This window comes from Cynocephalus volans, chromosome 7, assembly GCF_027409185.1.
Source record: "Cynocephalus volans isolate mCynVol1 chromosome 7, mCynVol1.pri, whole genome shotgun sequence".
NCBI classification, from domain to species: domain Eukaryota; kingdom Metazoa; phylum Chordata; class Mammalia; order Dermoptera; family Cynocephalidae; genus Cynocephalus; species Cynocephalus volans.
In genome coordinates this window covers 125,930,508-125,953,236 of record NC_084466.1, presented here as the reverse complement: position 1 = coordinate 125,953,236, position 22,729 = coordinate 125,930,508, and the positions used below count along the sequence as shown (strand labels likewise).

Genomic DNA, 22,729 nt, shown 5'->3' with positions numbered 1-22,729 from the left:
GGTTCTCAATCATGTCTGCACATTGGAACTATCTGGGTTTGGGGCCTTTTAAGTTTGCTTATCAATTACTGATATGTGGTTTCCAGCTCAGTATGGTTAAGCCAGAATGTCTAGGTTGAGCACTGATAAGGACAACAAGACTAAACCATATTCTATTTTTATCTCTTATCGAATCAAGGCCCACTCAGCAGCGTGCAAGTGGATCTAGCTTACTGCTCTCTTTATGTGCCAAAGAGGCACGTACTAAGTTAGAAGAGAGTGTTATAAAGGCTTTGGATTGCAAGCACACAGTGTCGTAATAAGAAAAGAAGGCATCAATGGATCCAGTTGTGGTTCTTGTGCTCTGTCTCTCCTGGTTGCTTCTGCTTTCATTCAGGAGACAGAGGTCTGTGAGAAGGAAGCTCCCACCTGGCCCTACTCCCCTGCCAATTATTGGAAATAACCTGTATTTAGGTGTTAAGAACAAGAAAACATCCTTCAACAATGTAAGTACACTTTATGGTTCTGCAGTGTCTTGCAAAGGGTAAGTACATTTACATATACTTTTAAGCAAAATACATTTTTGGAAGCACACTATTATATCATTGTAAAGGATATTACTCCCAACAAATGCTGATGTTTCTTTCACCAACGTGGTATTGTCAGAAATAGCAGAGTGACATAATACATTCTGTGAGCTGAGAGGCATTTTGGTCTTTGTATGGTAGAAGTAAAATTCCAAAGTGGCAAACTTTGGGAGTGCTGCTTTCCTTCTTTGTTTTATAGCCATTTGTTATGATTTTTTTTTCTGAAGTTAAATATCAAGGGAAGTTTGTGATTAGAGATTTCACTCAAAAAGTCATCTATTACATGAGTCATGTATTTTATTCAGTATAGCCATGAAAATTGAACTGCTCTGAAGAAGCAATTTGTATGTGACGTCAAGGAAATAGCTCAGGACTCAGAACCAGCTTAAGTGAATGAATTGGTGGTATCAGGATTCTTTTCAGTTCTGCACAAAGCAGCTGTCTTTGGCCAAAAATGCTGGAGGATGTTAGAAATTGTTCTTCCAGGAGACGCTGCACGTCCTGGTGCTGCCCGTGTGGTGCTCACTCTTTCTGTGCTAGTAGTACCAGCAGGTCCCAGAGTGGGCTGGGAATCAGAATCACATGGAGTGACTTTATAAGTGTTCATCACAGGAATACTGAGTCAGGATCCCTATGGGAAGAGGTTTACAGAGGATTCTGAAGCCATCCGCTGTGCATTAGTCTCAACAAAATGTGTGACACTGATGAGTTGTTCAAGCATCCCATATTGAATGAGCAGAGGTTCAAATATGAGTCTTCTGTATATAAGTGTGCGACATCTAAAATGAATTTGGACTTCTTTGACCTCAGTTTCTCTGTTTGTAAAACAGGGCAAATAATCCGGCTGAATGTATTGGTGTGAAGATTAATTGTAATCTGTATACCAATTGACAGGGCATTGTGTGGCACATCATAGGCCATCCATAAGTGGCAGCTACAACAGTCACCTTTCTATTTATGAATGAATTTGAGAAATATTGGAGGCTGTATGTGGCAAAAAAAGATAGAAAAATTACAATGAATACCTCAGCCTGAATCAGGCACAGTATATTGACCAATTAGTGTCTTGCTTTGCTATTATCTGCCTCTCCTTTTCTAGTTCTCAAAAGTCTATGGCCCTGTGTTCACTGTGTATTTTGGCATGAAGCCCATTGTGGTGTTGCATGGATATGAAGCAGTGAAGGAAGCCCTGATTGATATGGGAGAGGAGATTTCTGGAAGAGGCAGCCTCCCAGTGGTTGAAAGAGTTAGTAAAGGGCATGGTAAGTGTGCATGTGCCTGTGTCAGTATTGGCAATGGAGGCAGAAGGACTTAAAAGACAGAATCAATCATCTCCTCAAGCAGACCTTGGCCCAACCATGTAGCTGCCAAGTGTCAGTTCACTCTTCCTTGCCTGGGATATCCCTCCTAGTTTCTGCTCCCTGTCTCTTAGGAATCATTTTAAGCATTGGAAAGAGATTGAAGGAGACCCGGCGCTTTTTGCTCATGACCCTGCGGAATTTTGGGATGGGGAAGAGAAGCATCGAGGACCGTGTTCAAGAGGAAGCCCGCTGCCTTGTGGAGGAGCTGAGAAAAACCAACGGTGGGTGCCTCATTGCTCTGTAGTGCTGACTTTAACAGACTGCTCTCTCCTGCAGTGTCATCCTTGGAAACATCTCAGGAGCAGCTAGATCTTTCATTACAGACAGTGGTGGTCAGCCCTCACGTGGAGGAGGGCTTCTTTGAAGCAGAGACTAAGGGAGCTTTTGTGTATCTGTATTGTGTGTGCGGGTACACTTGTATGTAGAGTGTGGTTTAATCGTATTTTCTTCTGAACTTTGTTTCTTTGTCTTCAAATCAGAAATCATAAAATAAGTTTGATTTAATTTTTGAAAAAATTAATGAGAACTGTTTTCCCTGTAGCAAGCATGTGAGTTACCTATTCCAGAATATTTCACCAGAAAATACTTGGAGACCAGACATGGTATGAATGACCCCATCACACCCTTATGTATCTGGAACAAAGTCACATATTATTTCATTCAATTGGGCTATATTTGTACCGCCAGCATGACTGACATATCTGGGGGTTTCTTTCAGGGTGGTGCCTGTTCTGTCCAGTAATGATGCCATTTTAGGGTTTCTTTCAGGGTGGTGCCTGTTCTGTCCAGTAATGATGCCATTTTAGGGTTTTAATTGCTTAGGCATGTCTCACCACAATTCTCATCAGTTATTATTTCTCTGTAAACACCACGCTATTTAAAAGCAGCGAGCACTAATTATTTCTTGTTATCCACTACTTACTGTACTGATTTATTTATCTGCAGCAAATATATGCTAGAACAGAATTCTCTAAAACATACACATGGAAATTTTAAAAAACAGATTTATTCAACTAGATTTTTACTATTATCAATTACTCTTTATTCTGTCTTCCATAAAAGTAGCTTGGCTCTGTTTTCAATTTTCCATATCTCTTTGCCTAATGTTTAGTGAATTTTGAGTTAGAAATTTGTGGTAATTAATTTCCTCCCACTGCCAACTCTACTCAAGTATAAAGTGTTTGTCATAATGAATCTGATTATCAGCTTGGTTTTCAAATTCCCTTGTTTTTGAGTTTTCTTTTCCAAATGAAGTGAAAGGAAAGACTAAAAATCAGATCTTACTCATGAATCACACACACACACACACACACACACACACACACACACACACACACACACACAGGCACATAAACACACACTCCCCCAAACATCTCCAATTAACCTCCTACCTAGTGGCTAAAATAAAACATTTCTCAAAACTCAAAGCCTTGATATTTTTAAAGAAACCTGGTATAGAAGTTGGTAACTCACCAGGTTTCCTGCTGTTCAATGCCCTACCATTTATTCAGAACACTTTTGATTCAAGTCACCCTTACTAAGGCTCCATGGTGTGATTTTGGGAGCTCTTTATGTATGCAGTTCTTTGATCATTTGAATATAAGAAACCCATTTTATAGACTAGTCATGAAAAAACAAAAAACAAAAACCAAAAAAAACACCTCACTTTCCTATAACTTAATTTCTTAACCTGTAAAAGGGTAGATTTGGCCTAACTGATGGACAAAAATTTGCTAAAACTTACAGTTCGTTTGAGGTTAATGCAGAATAAAATCCCATCATCCACAAAAGGGTAGCTTTACTAAATAAATTAAATTTGGATGACAATTGGAATTTAAGGAAATTTAGTTCCTAAAGAAGGGAATGCATTTTCTTTTCTTTTCTTTTTTTTTTTTTTTTACATTGAAATGATAAATAAGAAGACTCCATTTATCACTTTAGTTTTTAAATTTTCCCTACCTGGAATTTAAACTTTAAATATAAGTTTCACATTTCTTTTTTTAGACAAACAAATCCATCTTATACTTACTGTTCATTTATATGAGTTTTTCTTCTCATTTAACATGGATGCATACTGCTTTTCATACTTGTTCCTTTAAATTCACAAATTTAGACACAGTCTCTCTCTACTTAGTTCCTCTTTATTGGCTCAACATATGATTCTTTCAGCTATTCAGTATATGTAAATAGTTTTCAGGTCCTCAAGTATTCTTTCTCTTTTTATCTCAAAGCTTTATGGTCTACAGACATTGCAGACAGATGCGATTCTGCTTTGAAAACTTGAATTACTAGGTTTTAAAAAACTTTTTTATTTCTTCCAAAATAACAGACACCTTGGGTTAAAAGGGTGTAAATAAAGGCAGGAAATGTGAATTGAGCATTTGAAATATCATTATTTAACTAATGAGATTCTAATCGTCAAATGAGTTTTTTATTATTATTATTTTTTTTCAAAAGATGACCGGTAAGGGGATCTTAACCCTTGACTTGGTGTTGTCAGCACCACACTCTCCCAGGTGAGCTAACCAGTCATCTCTATGTAGGATGTGAACCCATGGCCTTGGTGTTATCAGCACCACCTTCTCCCGAGTGAGTCACTGGCTGGCCCCTAACTGAGGTTTAAGGTACACGTGATGTGTTGATTTTATGCATGCTGAATTCTTTTTTGCTCTTCAGAGAATTTATAGGTAAGGAAATTTCTAAATTACCTTTACTTTTAATATAGTCAAAGTATTCACATGTACATTTCTGTATTGTTGTCATTTTTTTAGCTTCACCATGTGATCCCCCTTTTATCCTGGGCTGTGCTCCCTGCAATGTGATCTGCTCCATTATTTTCCAGAATCGTTTTGATTATAAAGATCAGAATTTTCTTAACTTGATGGAGAAATTTTGTGAAAACATGAGGATTCAAAGCTCCCTGTGGATCCGGGTGAGGTCAAAACACTTTCTTCCTGAGAAACCACTAGTGCTCTTTTTTACTGACAGGTCCAAAATTCTATATACACCTTGATGTGGAGTAGGTGTTTGCATACCACAGTCCTGCCTGAGCCTGATGGAGTGCACATCTGGGAAAGATGCCCAAGACACATTTTTACTCATAGGAAAACAAGTGGAAAAATACGGGCTTTCTTTCAAGCCCATTAGATCCTTGACCTGCAGTTTTTCCACTAACCTCCAAAGCCATTTCTACAAAGTACTTTGTTGACTTTCCAAAGGATGCCCATATCACTCAATGGACATCCAGTCCCTTTTTGAAGGCCTCCATTACTCACAAGGCTTGTTGTACAATGAACACTTAGAGAACTCTTTGTCATACTATTTGGCAGAAATATTCTGATTTAGGAAGAGAATATGTCCTTCAAGGAGGGAGAATGATGGTGACCATAGAAGCTGCCAGGAAACGCTGAGTAGGGCTGGGGTGTTTTATGCTTCAGCTGGAATCGTAGCTGACAAGGTAACTGTGTTGGGAATGACAAAATAATTTGTTTTATCTGTATGAACCTTAAACAAAGATCACAATTTTCCCTGGGCTGAATTGGCATGCCTTTCACTTTGTCTAAATACTCATTATGTGCTCTTAGAAAAGTCACTCTACTGCATTGATGCATCATAGTTCAGTGTCAAGATATATTTGACCCCCCCCCGTTCTAAAATAATGGTTTTATTTCTGAGGCTGCTTGATAGAAGGAAAAACAACAAGGTCTCGCTTTATGCTCTAGAGAAGGTTGGGCAATCTCCCTTAAGGTCTGTTGTCATCTATAAAATACTAACCATAAACATTCACATCATTTTATATTTTTAGGTTGTAGGGCAGAATTAATGCAAAAAATGAGGAAATTGATATAAAGATATTTTTATAGTATAAAAATGATGTCTGAGTCAAGAAAACAGTTATATCTTTGGTCTTCTATCATAATTTTCACCCTCAAATTGTTCCATAGGCAAAGAGAATTGCTCATGTATATACAATGTAAACTACCCTTCGAATATTGACCCCACATTATTTTCTTTTAATATTTTTTATTTATTTTATTTTTTATTTTTTTATGTACTAAATTGCAATTTTTATTATTTATTTATTTATTTATTTATTTTTAATCTCATTTTATATTGTCAATATAGAATGTTGTTGATTATTGGGGCCAATTATCGAAACCTCCTTCCCTCCTCCCTCTCTCCCCTACCTCCTAACAATGTCCTTTCTGTTTGTTTGTTGTATCAACTTCAAGGAATTGTAACTGTTGTGAATTCTTCTGTCGCCTGCTCCCCTGGTTAATTGTGTATTTATTTATTTATTAGCTCTCACAAATGAGTAACAACATGCGATATTTCTCTTTCTGTGCCTGACCTGTTTCACTTAATATAATTCTCTCTAGGTCCATCCATGTCTTTGTAAATGGCAGTATTTCATTCGTTTTGATACCTGAGTAGTATTCCATTGTGTAGATGTACCACATTTTCCGTATCCACTCATCTGATGACGGTCATTTGGGCTGGTTCCAACTCTTGGCTATTGTAAAGAGTGCTGCAATAAACATTGGGAAACAGGTATACCTTCGACTTGTAAAATTATTCATCACGATCAAGTGGGATTCATCCCAGGGATGCAAGGTTGGTTCAACATACACAAGTCAATAAATGTGATACACCATGTTAATAAACTCAAGCACAAGGACCATATGATCATCTCTATAGATGCTGAAAAAGCATTTGATAAAGTTCAGCACTCATTCATGACAAAGACACTCTATAAGTTAGGTATAGAGGGAAAGTATCTCAACATAATTAAAGCCATATATGCCAAACCCACAGCCAATATCATCCTGAATGGGGAAAAGCTGAAAGCTTTTCCTTTAAGAACAGGAACTAGACAAGGATGACCACTCTCACCACTCCTAGTCAACATAGTGTTGGAAGTATTAGCCATAGCAATCAGAGAAGAGAAGGAAATAAAGGGCATCCAGATTGGAAAAGATGAAGTCAAACTGTCCCTGTTTGCAGATGACATGATCCTATATATCGAACAGCCTAAAACCTCTACAAAAAACCTGTTGGAATTAATAAATGATTTCAGCACAGTAGCAGGATACAAAATCAACACACAAAAATCAGTAGCATTTCTTTTCTCCAATAGTGCACATGCAGAAAGAGAAATCAAGAAAGCCTGCCCATTTATAATAGCCACCAAAAAAATAAAATACTTAGGAATTGAGTTAACCAAGGAGGAGAAAAATCTCTATAATGAGAACTACAAACCACTGCTGAGAGAAATTAGAGAGGATACAAGAAGATGGAAAGATATCCCATGCTCTTGGATTGGAAGAATCAACATAGTGAAAATGTCCATACTACCCAAAGTGATATAAAAATTCAATGCAATCCCCATCAAAATTCCAAAGACATTTTTCTCAGAAATGGAAAAAACTATTCAGACATTTATATGGAACAATAAAAGACCACACATAGCCAAAGCAATACTCAGCAAAAAAAATAAAGCTGGAGGCATAACACTACCTGACTTTAAGCTATACTACAAAGCTATAATAACCAAAACAGTATGGTACTGGCATAAAAACAGACACACTGACCAATGGAATAGAATAGAGAATCCAGAAATCAACCCACACACTTACTGCCAGCTGATCTTTGACAAAGGCACCAAGCCTATTCACTGGGGAAGGGACTGCCTCTTCAGCAAATGGTGCTGGGATAACTGGATATCCATATGCAGGAGAATGAAACTAGATCCATTCCTCTCACCGTATACTAAAATCAACTCAAAATGGATTAAGGATTTAAATATACACCCTGAAACAATAAAACTTCTTAAAGAAAACATAGGAGAAACACTTCAGGAAGTAGGACTGGGCACAGACTTCATGAATACGTCCTAAAAAGCACGGCCAACCAAAGGAAAAATAAACAAATGGGATTATATCAAAATAAAAAGCTTCTGCACAGCAAAAGAAACAATTAAAAGAGTTAAAGGACAACCAACAGTGTGGGAGAGAATATTTGCAAAATATATATCTGACTAAGGATTAATATCCAGAATATATAAGGAACTCAAACAACTTTACAAGAAGAAAACAAGCAACCCAATTAAAAAAAGGGCAAAAGAGCTAAGTAGGCATTTCTCTAAGGAAGATATACAAATGGCCAACAGACATATGAAAAAATGCTCAACATCACTCAGCATCCGGGAAATGCAAATCAAAACCACATTGAGATACCATCTAACCCCAGTTAGGATGGCTAAAATCCAAAGGACTATGAACGATAAATGCTGGCGAGGCTGTGGATAAAAAGGAACTCTCATCCATTGCTGGTGGGACTGCAAAATGGTGCAGCCTCTATGGAAAAAGGTATGGAGGTTCCTCAAACAATTGCAGATAGATCTACCATACGACCCAGCTATCCCACTGTTGGGAATATACCCAGAGGAATGGAAATCATCAAGTCCTTGTTTACTTTTATGGTGTGTAACTTTTTGTTGAGAGCTGGATTTAATATATTATAATGTATTAACTCTGGAAATAAGATTTTCTCTCTTGTCTAACAATTGCCAGTGTTACTTGATATAGTCTGCAGTCATACCTTTATTTAGTGACTTTCCAAATTAATTTAGCAAAGAGTTGATCACTTGAATCTCTTTTCTGTTACGTCTGCATATACTCTGACAAGACAGATTTCCTTAAGGTTTTAGAAATAAAGAAAGAAAAACTCTCAGGTTGTCTTTTTTAATAAAAATTTTGTCTTTTGAAATCCTCTTATTTATTATCACTGGGGAAGTTGCTTTAGCCCACAGGGATTGAAACAATGGCCAGCCTTTGTGTTAGCCCATCACCCATCCTATACCCTGCATAATCTCTCTGATAAAGTATTTTGGGAATCTAGAATGTGGTCAAGCATCCAGGGGAGTGTTTGTTGAAAAACATGTCTGTTAAATTTAAGTAAATTTGGCATCTCACATAGAAGATAACATTCCTCATACACAAGGTCCATGACAGACAGTTTGGTTGACAGTGTATTGTGCGGCTATATTGCTATGCAACTTGCTCATTCCAAGCTGAGCAACAGGAAACTTTGTCTTCAAAAACTCAAAGTTGGGTCTTCAGACATTTCAGAGGTATTTGAGGCAAGCTATGAGCTTGAGGGCAAGGTTTTCAGAGAGGTGGCAGTGGAACATCAATATTTGCTGTCCTGTACCACCTTGAGATCATGCTCCCCAAACTCTGGCGTGGTGCCCCTCATTCACAACAGCCTTGGCAAAAGTGGGCCCAGGTGTTGATTATATGGAATCCAAAGTTGCCATAAAGTTTGGCAGCATTTACATGATGCTGACTCTGGAGACATGCAGAATGCACCAGCTGTGGGGCCCTGGCAGGCTTCATCTAGATTTCAAAAGATTTCATGGACAGTCTTTGCACCCAGGTAGAGACATGTAGCAGGGGTGGAGCCACAGCAGAGACCCACTGCAAGAGCAATGTCTAGTGAAGCCATGTGAATGGAGCCACTCCCAAATCCACTACCCAGGACTGTAGGGCTACCCAGATGCCACTCTAGACTTGGAAATCTGCAAGTATGATACTACAGCCTGTGAGAGCTGATGGCACTGAGCCTAGCAAAGAAATAGTAGTGGAGCTGCCTGAATTCTTGGGGGCCCTACCCTTGCCCAACTGTGCCCAGTATGTTAGATGTGGTGTTAAAGGAAATGACTCTCTCTCTAGCTTTAAAACCTAGAGCTGTTTTCCCTATTGGGCTTTGGACTTCCTTGGAAGTAGCTGCCCCTTTCTTCTTGGCTCTTTCTCCCTTATAGAATGGAAATGTTTATGCTATGTCTGTCCTTCCATTATATTTTGGAAGCACATAACTTGTTAACTCTGTTGATTTAAAGCTGAAGAGGAATTTGGCTGTGGATGAATTGTGCCTTGTGTCTCATACACATGTGATATAGACAAATTGGGACTTGGAACTATGACTTTTTGGACTGTTTGGATAGAATAAATGTATACTTCAATGAGAGAGAGGCACACATTTGGGGGGCCTGGCATGAAATGTTATAGTTTAAATGTGTCCCACAAAGTTGATGTTTGAAAACTTAATCCCCAAATGAACAGTGTTGTGAAGTGGAGCCTAATAAGTAAGTGGTGATCAGTTCATGAGAGCTCTGTCCTCATAAATGGGCTGTTGTCATTATTGAGGGTGTGGGTTTGTTGTTAAAGTGAGTTCAGCCTGATGTTGACCTCTCGTTCTCATCCTCTCTTCCCCTTTCACCTTCCACCATGTAATGATGCAGCACAAAGACTGTCACCAGAGGCTATCACCATGCTCTTCAATTTCCCAGCCTCGAGAACAATTAGAAATAAACTTATTTTATTAAAATAGATTACCCAGTCTGTGATTGTGTGTTACAGCAACACAAACAGACTAAGACGGGGCGCCAAGAGGCATCTGCTTATGTGTCTTTGGAAAGAAATACGCTGCATGGCAAACCTGGCTGGGAAGAGTCTCATGAATTTAAGTTTTGGCAAGGAAGGAAGAAGGGGGTAGGAAACAAAGTTTGGGTCCACTGATCTACAGTATCTTCCATAGTGTATAGTCGTTTTTCCTGATACTGCACTCCCCAGTTTCTGTGTTTGCCAACTTTATAAAAAAGTGTGTTATTTTCAATTCACTGTTATTAAATACTTTAATAAACAATTTGTCAGATAATGTATCAAATGATTTCTAGGAAAAGCATATCCAGCAGTCTGAATTTACTATTGCAAAATTGGTAACCACTGTACATCATTTATTTGTTGCTGGCACAGAGACAACAAGCACCACTCTGAGATATGGACTCCTGCTCCTGCTGAAGCACCCAGAGGTCACAGGTATGAACACACTGATGTGCAGAGGGAATTTCGGCAAAGATGTTGGGAAAACACTGTTAGTGCCCTCCATCCTGTCTCATTTAGAGAAGCGTCATTATTTGAACAACTATGCCAGCAGCTGCAACCTGCTCACATTTAAGTATATTATTAAAATGGGACATCTTTGCAGAATATGGGAGGGTGAGTGAGAGGAGTGAAGACTGCACTACACTAGGAAAGGCAATAAAGCTCTGGTGCCATGTCTGGATTTCATGGGAGATGGTGTTTGGTAGGCTGTACTGGGATTGCATATTGGTTTAATTATGTTAAGCCCACTTTGTACAGTAGATTCATTCTTTCAGATACCTTTTCTTATTCTGAAAATTTAGTTTTGTAATGCTGGGGTAGGAAAAATGGAAACTCTCCTTACTGAAGCATAAGTGAAAGTCCTGGAAATTTAGTGAGACTGTCTGAGATCATTTTCAGTAAGGGAAGCATGATAAAAAGTTAAGTTCATAAGCAAGATATTCCTATTTAGGCTGAAGATATAGCTAAATGAATTTTATATTTCTAGTAATTGGTTTTCAAAAAATTGGTATTTGAAAAAGTAAGAATGGGGGGTGAGAAATGTCAGTCATTTTAACTTTCATGCATAGCTTTACTTTAAAAAATAACCTTCATAGAATTCCAGTCATGTAGCTGGTAAAAACATACTTTTTCCCTCCTGTGTCAGGATCCGAATGAAATCACAATAACCAGATTACCAATGAGGATCAGTCCTGTGAAAGTAGGAGGAGACGAGTGCAGCCAATAGCCACTAAGTCTTCAGCAAGTTTCTGAAGCACAGAGAGCAGATAAAAGGGTGATAATTAACTCATCAGACAGGATGAAGTTGAAACTTAATTGTCAGAAGAGGAAGATATATCAAGGAAGGAAATCTAATCTCCCTACATTCCCATACGGTTCCATATTTGGAAGCAGCAAGTGTTAGAGAAGATAGAGAATGAGGCTCTTCCTGTCCAAGTTCCATCTGTGACTCCTTTTATCACATAACTGATTTTTTCCTACAGAAAAAGGGAGGCTCATTCTCTAGAGCATCTGAGCCTAAGAAGCCCTATGCTCAGGGACACTGGGCAGTGAGAGAGAAACAGTGAGGTGTGGGGCTGGAAAGGAAGGTTTGCTAAGAGTCCTGTGCTTGAATTCAGAGACTTAACTTTTCCCTCCATCTTCCTTCTGGAAATTCAGAAGCCAGACTTACCCTTCCAAGAGTGAATAGCTCTAGAGAAAAGATCTTAGTATTTTGCCATCTAAATTGAAAATTCTTGCCATGTTTCCAGCACAGTGAGGGAAATAAAATTATGCTCTTTAAGACACAGTATTGTAGAATTTCAGAACACCAGGATTAAAGAGAATATCCTAAAAATTTTCAGAGAAATATGTCATGCATTAAGATTTGCATTCAGACAGCACCAGAATTCTCAAGAGTGACCACTGTCTTGCATTTTATGAATAAATGTATTTTCAGACCAGCACATTTCCCCACAATTTTACATTCATTTTTACTTTTTCTAAAAATTCTGGAAGATGTGCTCCATCCATATGTCTGAAACCAAGTCAGAGGAAGTCATGGGCTGCAGGAATCAGGAGGCCTCATGTAGGAGGATGCGAATGTCAGGGACGCTGCTGGGCACCAGCCCTAGAAAACACCCACCTCAGAAAGGACCAGGTGGACAATGCAGGTGTGAGGACAGACACCAAGTACAAAGGAGAAGTGATGGATTTTATTAGGTTTCCCAATAATTGGGAAATTGTTACCATGAGTTTCAAACCTCTAGATGAGCACTTGGGAATAGTTCTCACTTGCGAAATAGAAAATTATGAATTGAAATACAAAGACAGTTTAAGTTTAATAAAATACCATATATAATACATAATCACACTTGACTTACTATCGAAGAATATTTATGCAGTCAGAATGATGGAAACTATGAACAAAACATTTACTCTACATCTATTCTGGAAAATGGTGTGCGGGCAAGTGCATGAGTGTGTGTGTCTCTGTGTGTATGTCTGTGTATGTGTGAGTATCTGTGGGTGTGGGTGTGAATATATGGGCTGGAGATGAAGTTGAAAATTCTCAACTCACATAGCAGTAAATTGTTAAATATTGTCTAAAATGGTTAAGTAAGAAATACAGAGTCGTTCTTTAGAAATATGACTGTAAATTTCAGAAGAATGCTCATAGCGGCCACTTTTGGGAAGTGGGAAGATGAGGAGAGTGCCATTGCAAATTTTATACACAAACACACACACACAGATGCAGACACACAAAAACACGTACATATATAGATCCATTAAATTTAATTTTAACCCACGTGTATTATTTTGATATTAATTTAATATTAATCTTTGATTTTAATCTATTAATTTAATATTAATATTTGACATAACAATTGCAATTAGTCGAAATTTATATGACAAGCAAACAGAAAGGACATTGTTGGGAGGGTGGGGGGAGAGGGAGGAGGGAGGGAGATTTCGGTAATTGGCTACAATAATCAACCACATTGTATATCGACAAAATAAAATAAAATAAAATATTTTTTAAAAAGTCAGTGATATGTGAAAAAATATTAATATTTGATTCTTGATTTACTTTGTGCAAGACCATGATTTTTTAATTAATTGTTTCCCCCTTACTTGTGGGAACATTTTATTACTTCTTTATTTTTTTTATTTTTTTAAATTTTATTAATTAATTAATTAATTAATTAATTAATTAATTATTATTACTTCTTTTTATATTAGTTATCATTTATGCTAATTTGTATGCATGTACCAATGTATCATAATACCTAATTGGTAGGACAGTGATATGTATCTACATGAAGGCAAATCTCTTTACATGTCTAGATGTACTTCTGGGCATATAACTCATGATTATATTGCTGCTGGGAAACCTTTATCATGCTTCATGTAGCTGTGAATTGCTATGGCAAATGTGCCATTTTTCTCCTTTTCTATTGTTCTTACTTCTGTCTTATCAGCTAAAATCCAAGAATAGATTGAACATGTGGTTGGCAGAAACCGGAGCCCCTGCATGCAGGACAGAAGCCACATGCCCTACACAGATGCTGTGGTGCATGAGATCCAGAGACCTTGTCCCCAACAATGTACCTCATGCCATGACATTAAATTCAGAAACTACGTCATCCCTAAGGTAAGCTTGTTTCTCCTATGGCACAAATCAGTGCTCTTGGAGCTCTCATATTCACAGTATGGTTCCAATCTTCTATCAGCATGAGATGAGAGAGTGCAAAACTCATGTGTGGTAGGTTGATGGACTTTGTGCTGTTTACAGTTTGGGGTTCTAAAGCTTCATAGCAGGTCTTGGATTCTCGTAGTATGTGTCTTTCAAATTTGATCTGCCTATTTAATAATGTATTGGCCATTCCTAAACTTTTACATTTCCAAATAAATGTTGAGGTGTCAGTCAATTTTACAATACTTGCTGCTGGAGATTTTATTAGCGTGACATTAAATCTACAGATCCATTTGAACAAAACTGACATCTTGACATCCTGAATCTTCCAATTCCTGATTGTGATTATGCTCCCAATTTATTTGGATTTCTTTTATTTTCCCATTAATTTTGTGTTTTCAGTACAAAGGTTCACAAATCTTGGTAGATTTCTCCTAGGTAATTACTATTTTTGTTGTTATAATTTTTTTTTGTTTTATAATTATTTTAATTGACATTTTTCTGAGGTTCAATGTGATATTTCGATGCATGTGTCAAAAGAATGTGTTTTTATTTTCTTTGTACCTGGTGTGTGGAAATATAATTGATCTTATCCTGATGACTTTATATCCAGCAATTTTGCTCAATTTACTAATCATTGCCACTGATTACTCTGTAGATTCATTTGGAATTTCTATATATATTTTCCTACTGCCTGAGGTATTGTTTGTTGTTTCTTATTTTTCCAATTCATGGGCCTTAATTTCTTATTTTACTACAGCACTGGCTAGGATTTCCAGGACAGCTTTGAACAGAACTGGTGATAGTCAGTGTCCTTCTTTCCTTTCTGATCTGCAGGAAGTGTGAACGTCTAATATCTCTCTATTGAGAATGATATTTTAAGTAGATTTTCATAGATATTCTTTATCAGATTAGGGAATTTTGCCCTCTTCTCTTATATTTATGTGAATTTTTGTCATAAAGATGAGTACAACCATATCAAATTGATTATCTGCATCTATTGGTATGGTTGTATACATTGGGCTCTATTTCCTCAACATACAAATTATAAGTATACACACACAGCAGGATTTGATTTGCTGCATATTGTTCAGGACTTCTGTATTTATATTCGTAAGAGACCTGGTCTATGATTTTTTCCACCTCAATATTTATTTTCAGATTTTTGATACCAAGATTATGCTGTACTCATAAAATTAGGTGAGAAGTGTTCCCTAATGAGGTCTGTTTTTATTACCTTCACCTTCCCCCAGTCTTCTGGAAGTGGACACGTAGCTGTATCTTTGAATGCATAGTAACCTTTGGTTAAATACAGATGTTAAACATGAAAAATGCAGAGTTTCAGATGATGTTTATGTTCTTCCAAAGAGAATTTATCGCTTTCTGTTATGCAGTCATAATGAAGTAACACTTCCTGCCCTGATTTAGCACTAGAAATCACTTGAACACAGTAGGAAAAAAAAAATAAGAAATTAAAATATAGGTGTTGGCATACCTCTCAGAGGTTCTGCCATCTCTGGAGTCTTGAGATGAATATTTGTCTTAGCAAATTTAAACTACATTCCAACACATGTTTTTTTTTGTTTATCCAGAAGTTCAAGTTGCTTTGCCACAAGCTTCTTTATTCCACTTGAAGCCAGGATACATAATTATTATAATTAAAAATAACATAACTAAATATTGTATTATCATGGGGAAAAAATTAGCGAATCCAGTAAGATTGCAATTATTAATGTCATCCTGTGGAGATGATGGAATGGTAAATTGACCATGAGGTAATGGGACTTGTCCTGATAATTACAGATTTGGTGCAAGGGTTAGGATTTCAGCTCCCTCTGTTTTCACCAAAAGAAAAAATCAGGAGAAGAATTTTCTTCCATTGTATTGGGGTCTGAGGGAAATACTGATGAAAATGTTACTCCTTCTATTACTAACTAAATGGGAATCAGGGTGAGGAATCAGGCAAAGATTGCCAGTCTCCCACATCCACTTCATCAGCTTTGTGGAAATTTACACCTGCTGAGCTCACCCATTAACCCTCGGCATGGAGGCTCCCACGGGGTCTCGTGTCTTTTGAGCCTAGAATCCTAGAACCCCAAGGGAATGGCCTGTACATTCTGCATTGGACAGCCCAGTATAGAAATATGCAACTCTACATGGCTAATTCTAACTTCTTAGGAATTAGATAAATGATTTCATCTACCAACAGCTAGAGCCACTAATTAGGTAGAAATAATGATCTAGGAGAGGAGTTAGCAAACTTTCTCAGTAATGGGAAAGATTGTAAATATTTTGGATATTGCAGGCCATGGGGTTTCTGTTGCATTACTGAACTCTGCAATTGTAGCATGGAAGCAGTCAGAGACAGTGTGTAAACAGATGAGGATGGCTATGTTTCAATTTTTATGGAAACTGAAATTTAAATTTCATATAATTTTCATGTATCAAAAATATTTTCTTCTTTTTTATATTTTCACCTTGAACATTCTTAGGTTATAGACTATCCAGGAAGAGGTGGAAGGCCTGACTTCCCTATGCTGTTTGTGGATGCCTGGTATAAGGCATTCCTATCCAGTAGAACTTTCTGCAATGATGTGAGGTTGATTTTCACATTGTGTCCTATCTAATGAAAATTGTGAGTTTTCTCTATAATTGGAAAATTGTTACTAGAAGTTTTAAACATCCACTTGACATTTTCCTGATATATAATCCTTATAACTTGTTTTAAAAAATTAAAAGAAATGTTTTTTTTTTCTGACCGTTAAGGGATTGCAAACCTCAACACGGTGTTGTCTGCACCATGCTCCGCCAGTGAGCACACAGGCCATGCCCATATAGGATCAAAACCCACGGCCTCAGCGCTAGCAGCGCTGCACTCTCTTGAGTGAGCCATGGGGCCAGCCCAGGAATAATTTTTAAAACAAAGTTTTAGTTGTTTAATATGAGAAAAGTAGAGGATGAAATTTTCTCCCACAGTTTTATTTTAAAAGCATGTAAATATTAATGAAATTAAAACATATGTATATACACATATAGGTGTATATATAAAGGGTGTATTATTTACTTATATATCTGTCTATCTGTCTACCTCAAAACTTTATTATGTATGTTCCAAGAACAAGGATTTTTTCTCCTACGTTATAATTATAGTGTGAACACTCAGGATGTGTCCTTCATGCAATAGTATTATCCAATGCATAGCCTGTAATCTTTTTTATAGAATATTCTTTTTAGCTTTTTTGTTTTTAAATTAGTGTCCAGTAAAGGAATATACATAGAATTTGGTTATCTCATTCATTTTGTCCTCTCAAATCAAGAACACTTACCGTTCTCTTGTTTGCTGGTTTTATATCAGTAAGTTGACCTTTTTGAATAATCCAGGCCACTTATCATTTATAATGATTCTCAGGATGTGCCACACTGCCACTTATGTGGGAGGCACCCCGGAAGGCAGGATTACAGGCCAGCCACCCACCCCCAACCCTGCCCCACCCATGTAGAACCCAGGATCTTGCAGCACTCCACAACCACGAGGCTTCACCAAACTTCTGTGGAGGTTGTCCACAACATCCACCATCATAGCTACGCTGGTGGCAAGGATGGCTCACAGCCTAAGTAACATCCATGACAACCACACAAGTGGCCCACCACATATTTGACTTTACTGACACAAGGAGAGTCACTGAGGGAGCCTGGGAGAAGAAGAAGTCTTTCTCTTCAAAGTCCACTCCTAAGTAATAGAAGGAGCAAATGATCTGCCAAATGACCAGAAATCAATGTAGAGATACTGGAAATATAAACAAGTTAGAAAATATCACACCACCAAAAGAATTCAGCAATTCTCAAGTACCAGACCCTACACAGCACGGAACCCTTGAAATGACTGAAAAGAAATTCTGAGGAACTATCTTAAGGAATCTCCGTGAGATGAGAGAGCATTCTGTATGACAACACAATGAAGTGACAAAAAATATACAGGATATGAGGAATGAAAATTATAAAGAGATTAATACCTTAAAAAAGAACATAGCCAAACTTCTGGATCTGAAAGACCCATTCAATGAGATACAAAATGCAACCAAGAACTTCAGCAGCAGATTAGAACAAGCAGAAGAAAGAATTTCAAAACTGAAAGAAGGAAAAAAAATTTAAAATTGAAGTACCTCTAAGAGAGCTAGCAGACAGCCTTAAGCACGTGAACATCTGAATCATGGGTGTTCCTGAAGGGGAGGAGAAAGGAAAAGGCATTGAAAATCTATTCAATGAAATAATAATGGAAAACATCCCAGGTATAAGGAGAGACCCGACATTCAGATCCAGAAAGCTCAAAGGTCCCCAAAGAATTTCAATCCCAAAAGACCCTCTTAAAGATTCATTATAATAAAATTGGAAAAGGTCAAAGACAAAGACATAATTCTAAAATCAGCAAGAAAATAGTATCAAGTTATGAATAAGGAATTCCCCATCAGACAAACAGCAGACTTTGCAACTGAATGTCTACCAGGGAGAAGAAATGGGATGACATATTCAAAATACTAAAAGAAAAAAAAATGTCAGACAAGAATACTACTATACCCTGCTAGCCTATCCTTCAGAAATGAGGGAGAGATGGTGTATTTCACAGACAAACAAAAATTCTGAGAGTTCTTCACCACATGACCAATCCTGCAAGAAATTCCTAAGGGAGTCCTGCATCTGTAATCCAAAAAACTATAATCACTACCAAAAATACACAAGTAAGAACAAAACACACTAATAAAACAGAATGCAAATGTGAATGATGAAAGAAACTAAATCTTAGCACCTCATAAAAACCCCACAAACATTGAACCAATAATCAAAGAAGGAGAAAGTAACAGATTATAAAACATCTAAACAAAAAGCCATAAAACCCCAGGAATAAGACAGTACCTCTCAATAACAACCCCAAATGAAAATGGTTTAAACTCCCCACTCAAAAGACAAAGACTCACCATAGGCTGTCTTCAAGAGACTCATCTTTCCAGTAAAGATGCACACAAACTAATGCTGAAGGGATGAAAAAAGGTGTATCACACACATGGAAACCAAAAACAAGTAGGAGTAGCTATTCTTATATCAGATAAAATAGACTTTAAACCAAAAGCCATAAAAAGACAAAGAGAAATGGATCTATGCAACAAGAAGGCATAGCAATCATAAATATATTCACCCGTCAGTGGCACCCAGATAAATAAACAGTACACTATTACACCTATAGAAAGAGATTTACACCAATGCAATAATGGTGGGGTACCTGAACACCCTCCTCTCATCATGGACATATTATCCAGGCAAATAATCAATGGAGAAACACAGAATTCAAAAAAAATTTCAGACCTATTGGACCTGGCTGATATCTACAGAACATTTCATCCAGCAACTATGAAATACACATTCTTCTCATCAGCAGACGAAACATTCTCCAAGACAGATCACATGTTACATCAAAAATTAAATCTATAAAACTTTATAAAAATCTAAATCATTTCAACTGCCTATTCAGACCACAGTGTCTTCTTGCTGGGTGGACCATATTGAGATATTACCTCACCCCTTTTAGACTGGCTATCATCAAAATGACTGAGAATAACACATCTGGTGAGGATATGGGGAGCTATCCAAGAGCTCCTCTTAGAAGGTGAAACTCATTTAGACTTTCCTCACCTGACATGAGAAAGGTTCCTGACTCCACAACTCTACCCACCCAACTGTTCAGGCTTCAGTTGGCGATCATGTCCTGAACAAATGATTCTAACCTAAATTATCACAAACTGATGATTTTTCTAAAATTATCGGCACTTCTGTGTTTCTAAGCTAGGATTAGTCAGTACCAAAGACTATTTTTAAATTAACACAAAATGCTTGACCATGATAAACAATCAATAGTTTCAGACTTGTTTCTGTACTTGTTGTTTCCATTCCAGAGCAAGACACTCGTAGCTAGATCAGATGTTTATTTACTGCATCTGTAGAAACAGATATATTTAAATGCCAACAGAGACTTCCATTTTAAACCATAATCTATATATGATGTATGTGAAAACTGAAGTGATGAAATAGAGCAGCAAGTAAGGACAGACAACAACATCAGAGCTTGATGATAAGGTGAACAGATTTAGAGGTGTAACACCAAAGTGCCCATGTACTCAATACTTCAAATGCTATTGGAGGCCACATGAGCAAGATCACTGCCACTGGCCTTAAACCCATCCCTGTTTATGATGTGGACTTTCTGTCTGGAAATATCACTGCTCTTCTTCAGACACTGGTTTTCTTATCTGTAAATCAAAGAGAATGGATCAAGTGATTTCCATATTCCTTTCATATCCATGATTTTTTATATAACTCTGTTTACCTATGTCTGTTCAATCCAGGGCACAACAATATTTTCATCACTGACCTTGGTGCTACACGTTATCAAAGAATTCCCCAACCCAGAGATGTTTGACCCTGGACACTTTCTGGATGAGTGTGGCAAGTTTAAGAAAAGTGACTACTTCATGCCTTTCTCTACAGGTAATAGAAATTCATTATTTTATGTACATCAGGAAACAAGATCACTTTTTGAGATCAGTTGGAACTCACAGGGTGCCCCATCTGGGCTGGTAGAATTGTTCTTTGTACCTGATCAAAAGCACCATTCCCAATACCAATGTGCTTTCCCTGCTCATGATACATACTCATTCTTGGGAAATAGTAGTGGGGCTCAGAGGAGTTGACCTCACCCTTTTAAACTGAGAAATGTGGAATATAGACTGATTGAATTCTGACTGTAGAAGCATCACTGAGCTACCCAAGAGCTCCTCTCAGAAGGTGAAACTCCTTTAGACTTTCCTCACCTGAACTGACAGTTTCCTGACTCCACAACTTGGATCATTGTCTGTGGGATATTGATAACCCTCCCCCACTCCTAGACAAGCTTTGGGGATCCAATTATCCACAGGCATAGTTTAGGTACCAAAGGGTTTCACAGAAATTAGGGAAGCAGACGGGTAAAGAGATCATTTGATCTAGTTGAACTAAAGCTGTAAAAGTGGAAAGAACAGCCTGCTGGTGGGGTAGGGTTAAGACAAAAGGTACCTGCTTTTTGCTCTTTCATACACCTCAGAGAGGCATAACATGGAGTAAGCAACATTCTAGTAGCAGAAATGACTTTTGAGCTGTCCCATGGGGCAGAGAGTATGGGAAGTAGAAAAGGCAGGACAGTTTTAAGGAGATAATGAACGACAGGAGCAGAATATTTGCTCCAAATCAAAGATGTCAGAACCTCTTCCAAATAACCATGGGGTCAGATGAACATGGAGAATGTCACAGGATACCTTGCAAAGTTTCTAGAGCACCCTGCTCTTCCTCCAGTCCTGAGCATATATCTTGGATATTGGTTCTCCACACCTGCCATATGTGTGATTCCTCTGGCCATGGAATCTGATTCCTTTATTCTGTGATCTTTGATATCTGCTTTATATCTAGTACTGTGGATACCATGGTAACAAGGACAGAGACCGCTCCTCCCTTCAAGAATTTACAACTTAGCACAACAGAGATATAAATAAATAGAGAATTATGACTCTCAGTTATTTACGTTGAAACAGAAGCATGAATTCATGTTGAGATAACACAGAAGGGGCAAGATTTTATAGCTTGAGAGGATCCTGAAGAGTTTAAAGAGGAAATGAAATTTGATCTGGAAGCTGAACATAGTATAAGAAAAGTACATCTTGGCAAGAAGTACCAGCATGAGATAAAACTTGAAACTTCATGGCATGTTAGAGATTAATTAATAGTGTGTATGTCTCGATCTGAGAATAGAGGGTGTGAAGACTGGAAGGAAGGATCAGGGAACTTCAGTCTGGGAACAGGATGCACACTGTGGTTGGGTTTCTAGAAAAATATAGATGGAAATTCAAAATATCAAAAAATCAGTCATAAAGTGGGAATACATAATGAAGTGCTCGGCATTGAGCTGATAATATATATCTGTTGAGTGAAGGGTGCCTGTTAATAACAGATGTGAAGTGGATTATAACTGTGTACGTCCTTTGTCCATTTGTCTCTTCAACCATTCTTCCTGCCATCCTGCCTTCTATCTACCTATGTATCCATTCACCCATCCATCTACCCAATATTTCATCAAACAGTTAGTACATATTCCTTTTGTGCCTTCCACAAACACAGTATTTGTTAAAATCACAGGTACACACAGAAAGTAACTACCCTCTGTGCTTGTTATTTTCAGGCAAATGGATCTGTGTGGGAGAGGCCCTGGCCCGCATGGAGGTGTTTTTATTCCTGACCACCATTTTACAGAACTTTAATCTGAAATCTCTGGTTGACCCAAAGGATCACGATATCAACCCAGCTGTTGGTGCATCAATTTCTTGGCCACCCTCGTACCGCATCTGCTTCATTCCTGTGTGAAGAAGGGCAGACTGCCTGCTGCTGCTGGGCTGTTTTCTGCAGCTCCCTCTCCTCTGAGGCATCATCCACCTCCTTCCCAATCTCAAGGATGCCTTTCTGACCTCTCTCTGCACATCACCCCAGTACCTCAAGATGTAGTGAACATCTGAACTCCAATGAGAAGATATCCTGAGTTACACTGCACACATACGCCTGCTATTTCAAATACTTGTTAATACCTATATTTCCCTACAAATAAGGTGA

At 37.8% G+C, this 22,729-nt stretch overlaps 1 pseudogene; it reads left to right on the top strand.

Annotated features, from left to right (window-relative positions):
* Positions 1-317: 317 nt before the first annotated feature.
* LOC134382293 (cytochrome P450 2C8-like) lies at positions 318-22,486 on the top strand (annotated as a pseudogene).
* The last annotated feature ends 243 nt before the right edge of the window (positions 22,487-22,729 follow it).